The 6,000-nt window shown below is 36.6% G+C and overlaps 1 protein-coding gene across 1 annotated transcript in view; it reads left to right on the top strand.

Moving 5' to 3' along the window:
* LOC122422911 (amine sulfotransferase-like) overlaps positions 1-6,000 on the top strand; it is a 33,009-nt gene that overhangs the window by 25,278 nt on the left and 1,731 nt on the right. The window lies entirely within an intron of this gene.

Below are 6,000 nucleotides of genomic sequence, written 5' to 3'. Positions count from 1 at the left end.
GTATTCCCCATCCCGATCCCCCCTCCCACCTCCCTCTCCACACGATTCCTCTGGGTCTTCCCAGTGCACCAGGCCCGAGCACTTGTCTCATGCATCCCACCTGGGCTGGTGATCTGTTTCACCATAGATAGTATACATGCTGTTCTTTTGAAACATCCCACCCTCACCTTCTCCCACAGAGTTCAAAAGTCTGTTCTGTATTTCTGTGTCTCTTTTCTGTTTTGCATATAGGGTTATCGTTACCATCTTTCTAAATTCCATATATATGTGTTAGTATGCTGTAATGTTCTTTATCTTTCTGGCTTACTTCACTCTGTATAATGGGCTCCAGTTTCATTCATCTCATTAGAACTGATTCAAATGAATTCTTTTTAATGGCTGAGTAATATTCCATGGTGTATATGTACCATAGCTTCCTTATCCATTCATCTGCTGATGGGCATCTAGGTTGCTTCCATGTCCTGGCTATTATAAACAGTGCTGCGATGAACATTGGGGTTCACGTGTCTCTTTCAGATCTGGTTTCTTTGGTGTGTATGCCCAGGAGTGGGATTGCTGGGTCATATGGCAGTTCTATTTCCAGTTTTTAAAGAAATCTCCACACTGTTCTCCATAGTGGCTATACTAGTTTGCATTCCCACCAACAGTGTAAGAGGGTTCCCTTTCCTTCACACCCACTCCAGCATTTATTGCTTGTAGACTTTTGGATAGCAGCCATCCTGACTGGCGTGTAATGGTACCTCAATCTGCGTCTCTTATATCTCCTGCACTGGCAGGTGGGTTCTTTACCACTAGCGCCACCTGGAAAGCAAAACAGGGTGATTCATCAAGATGATTAATCCCCATTCTTATGCTCAAGACCCAGGCACATACTAAGAAAGTAAACAGCATAATTTCTGCCTCTGAATAGTAAGCTGTTTTATGGATATACAATATATATATTTTACAAAATTTACCAACTATATGCATACCATTCATCAATTTTGTACAATGTTGATTATAGTTCAGTTTTAGCAAAGAGCATTGTGGGAAAGAAAAGAAAGAAAAATAAAAGAGGTGGGGTATGGTAGGGTGGAGAATTGCTTTTCTAGGGTATAGAAAAGTCCCACAAAGCTCTATGAAGGATAAAGAAGTGATAATAGAATTTTATGAATTTTGTAGAATGTAAATTACCTGCATAATAAGAGGCAATCTGTGGCATCAAAATACAAAAGTTGAGGAGTAAAAGGGTAAAACCATTAAAAGCAAATAAAGATAAGCTTTCATCAGCAGAAAAAAAAGACTATTTTAAACTATTCAATGTTTTCTGTAAGCTTCTAGACTAAAGATATGAAACATAAAAGAAAGGCGAACCTAGCACATTACTATGGAAAAATCACCAATTCACAAAGAAAGAAAGAGAAAAAATGGAGTTAAAAATATCTAGAAGTCAAAAAATAAGATGGGAGTAGTAATTCCTTCCATATCAATAATCACTCTAGTGTAAAGGAAAAAGCAATAAAGATCAAAGCGGAACAAAATGAATCATCAACAAGAAAAACAAAAAGAAAGTCAATTAAAGAACTGGCTCTTTAAGATAAATAAAATTGACCAACTGTTAACTAGACTGAGATAAAAGAAAGAAGACTGAAATAAATACAATTAGAAATGAAAAATGAGACATTCCAGGGGATACTACAGAAACATATAGAATCATAAGACATTATTATGAACAATGATATGCCAATGAATTATATAACCCAGCAGAAATGTATATTTTTCTAGAAATACAATCTACCAAGACTGAATGAAAAAGAAAAAATCTGAGCAGAAAAATACTGAGATTAAATATGTAATCAAAAGCTTCCCCATAAAGAAAATGCCAAGATATGAGGTTTTTACCACTGAAGTCTACAAACTATCTAAAAATTAACACAAATTCTCCTCAAAATCTTCCAAAGTATTGAGGACAAGGAAATATTTGCAAACTTCTACTAAGAGGCCAAAAATACCCTGGCCAAAAGCACATAAAAATATCACAAGGAATGAAAACCATTTATCAGGATCCCTGATGAATATAGATACAAAAGTTCGCTACAAAACATTAGCAAGCTGAATTTAAGAACATATTAAAAAAATTATACACTGTGGCCAGGTGAGTTTTATCCCTGGCATCAAAGATAATTCAACAAAAGGAAACCAATAATTATAATATATCAAATCAATTATATGAAGGGTGACAAAAATAATATCATCATCTCAATAGATACAGGAAAAGAGCTTTTTTAAATATATAGTTTTGTAAAAAAAAAAAAAGCATTAATAGATTGGGTATAGAAGGAAAATATTTCAACTTAATAAAAACCACATATAACAAACACACAGCTAACATCCTCTTCAGTCACAAAAGTTTAAAACCTTTCCTCTAGAAGCAGGAACAAGACAAGGATGCCCACTCTCCCGGCTCCCATTCAACATAATATTTTAAATCCTACCAGAACAATTAGGCAAGGCAAAGCAATACAAGTAATCCAAATCAGAAAGGAATGAGTAAACTTGTTGCAGTTGACAGATGTTACAATTTTTTTTTCAGATGTTACAGTTTTATAAATAGTAAATCATAAATGTCAACCAAAACCCTGTTGGAGTTAACCAATAATCTCTGTTAATTTGCAGGATACAAAATCAATATAAAGAGTCAGTTGTATTCCTTCACATTAGTGATGAAACACCTAAGAACAGAAGAAAACTACCCCATTTACAATAACAACAAAAACAATAGAATACTTGGGAATAAATTTAATGAAGGAAATGAAAGATACGTACAATGGAAGCTACATGAATTTGCTGAAATCAAAAAAGACACAAACAAATGGAAAGATGTCTCATGCTTCTGGGTGGGAAGAAACAGCATCATTAAAGTGTCCACAGTATCCAAAGTCATCTACAGATCTGGTACACTTCCCATCAAAACACCAAAGGCATTCTTCACAGATACAAAAAGAATAATCCTAAAATTTGTGTTTCACAGATCACCAGACCAGGTTGGATGCATGAGATGAGTGCTCGGGGCTGGTGCACTGGGAAGACCCAGAGGGATCAGGTGGAGAGGGAGGTGGGAGGGGGGATCGGGATGGGGAATACATGTAAATCCATGGCTGATTCATGTCAGTGTATGGCAAAACCCACTACAATATTGTAAAGTAATTAGCCTCCAACTAATAACAATAAATGGATAACAATAAATTGAACAATAATAAATAACAATAAAGTGTTTCAATAGTTTGCAATGATATACCTTGGTGTAAATCTATTCATGTTTTTCTTATTTGTTGTTGGTTGAACTGCTTGTGTGCTTAGCCACTCAGTCATGTCCGAATCTCTGCGACCCCATGGACTGCTTCCCGACAGGCTCCTCTGTCCCTCGGGATTCTCCAGGCAAGAAAGCTGGAGTGGGTACCTATGCCTTCCTCCAGGGTCTCTCCCCAACTGCGGGATCGAACCCAGGTCTCCTGCATTGCAGGCAGATTCTTTACTGACTGAGCTACCAGGGAAGCCCTTTGAGCCACATTAGATGCATAAATTGTTTTTCATCAAGTTTGGGAATGTTTTGGCCACAGGTTCTTCAAGTATCTTTTTCCACCCTTTTCTCTCATCTCCTTCTTGTACATACATTGATATAATCAATGTTTCCCATGGGTCTCTGAGAATATTTTTATTTTTTTTCATTATATTGTTTTTCTATTCTACAGATTGATGGTTTCTATGAATTTATCTTCATGTCACCCGATTCTTTCTTTTGTAAAATGCCACTTGCTGTTGAACTCTCCTAGTGACTCATCATAAAGAATATATATTCAGCTGTTGCTTGTTTGCTATGTCCAACATCTGGGTGCATTCAGAGACTTTTGAAAATGAACTGCTTTTTTTTTTTCCTGCATGTGTGTCACACTTCCCTGCTTCTTGGCATATTTAATTGACCATTTTATTAGAAACTGAACATTTCAGGTAATATAGTTTCTCTAAATTCTGATCTCCTCCTGAAGGAGGCTTGTTTTCTGCCTTTTTGCTTTGTTTTGTTTGTAATCATTTGTTTTAATGATTAACTGGGCTTCCCAGGTGGCATTAGCGGTAAAGAACCCACCCGCCAATGCAGAAGTCATAAGAGAGATGCAGATTCAATCTCCGGGTCAGGAAGATCCCTCAGAAGAGAGCATCGCAACCCACTCCAGTACTTTTGCCTAGAGAATCCCATGGACAGAGGAACCTGGCGGGCTAAGGTCCATGGGTTCGCAAAAGAGGTGGACATGACTGAGGTGACTTAGCACGCATACAGAATAGGTTCTACAGCCACTGTCCTCAGCAGTGTGCTGAGTTTGATATCTCCACTCAGATTTCTTTTTCTAATTCTTGTTTATTTACATCTGAGCCAGCACAGCTTAGTGATCAGTCAAAACTTGGTCAGAGCTTGTGCTTAAACACCTAAAGTTGGTTAAGATTTTCATCTTACAAGACTGGCTAAAGTTAAAATTTTCACTTTTATAAATTTCAATTTACTTTCTTCAAGTTATTTATTTTGGGAGAATTTCATAATTATTCTTTTCTAATTGTTAATATATTTTGTCTCTAGAAATAGATTATGTTTTAAAATTTAGAAATCCCAGTGGAAAAAGGCAGTCTGAATAATTACAATGTCAGATTTCTGTCATATCAAACCCTATTTTCTTAGCTGTCAATATTTCTCCAATAAAAGAAACTGAGGTTTTCATTTGAATCAAATTTTTATATAAGGAAAGATAATAATAATAAAAATGAACCCATGAACTCCTAAGCTACTAAGAGCAGTTATAAGTAAGGAATCCAATGTGACTTTCCCTGGTATAGTGACTACAAGATAGGGATGAGGGAAATTGTGTTACGAATAGCTCGAGTTTTGTTCCAAATCAGATAATGTGCCCAGTGTAAAATCAACACAGGCAAAGTATTCATGATTTTCCTTAGTTTATGGCAATAAATATCTGTGTATCAAGAAGCACTAGCAATAGAAGAGTGCCATCAGTTAATGTCAATAATCCAAATGAATATACAGGGAATTTGAATAGACTTGAGGATATCTATCATTAGGTCCATTCCATTTAGAAGACAAATTTTCTTGATAAATTGTAGAACCCATAAGAAAGATGATACGAAACAGTACCTGAAAGCTCAATCCCAGACCTATTTTTCCCTCTGCGATATAGTATTATAAGGGCCTTCCCTGGTGGCTCAGCAGTAAAGAATCCACCTGCAATGCGGGAGTTGCAGGAGACACCGATTTGATCCCTGGGTCCGGAAGATGCCCAGAAGGAGGGCATGACAACACACTCCAGTTATTCTTGCCTGGAGAATCCCATGGACAGAGGAGCCTGGCAGGATACAGTCCATATGGTCACAAGAGTTGGACACGACTGAAGAAGCTTAGCACGTACACACACACATCTGACTTTATTTCCCTAAGCGAAATATTCTCTAGTTCCATCCACATTGCTGCAAATGGCAATATTTCATTATTTTCATGACTGAATATTATTCTATTGTATTTGTCTTAATCCAATCGTTTGGGAATGGGCATTTAATTTGCAAATGCTCTCTTCCAAAAACAAAAGAAAACTCTACACATGGACATCACCAGATGGTGAATACCAAAATCAGATTGACATATTCTTTGCAGTCAAGGATGGAGAAGTTCTATACAGTCAGCAAAAACAAGACTGGAAGCTGACTGTGGCTCAGAAAATGAACTCCTTATTGCCAAATTCAGGATTAAATTGAAGAAAGTAAGGAAAAACACTAGACCATTCAAGTATGACCTAAATCAAATCCTTTACGACTATAGAGTGGAAGTGACAAACAGATTCAAGGGATTAGATCTGATAGACAAAGTGCCTGAAAATTATGGATGGAAGTTCAAAATATTCTACAAAAGGCAGTGATCAAAACCAAGGAAAAGAAATGCAAAAAGGCAAAATGGTTGTTTGAGGA

Source organism: Cervus canadensis, chromosome 20, assembly GCF_019320065.1.
Source record: "Cervus canadensis isolate Bull #8, Minnesota chromosome 20, ASM1932006v1, whole genome shotgun sequence".
In the NCBI taxonomy this organism is placed as follows: Eukaryota; Metazoa; Chordata; class Mammalia; order Artiodactyla; family Cervidae; genus Cervus; species Cervus canadensis.
Note: the sequence above shows the minus strand (reverse complement) of the source record. Positions and strands in the feature narration are given on the sequence as shown.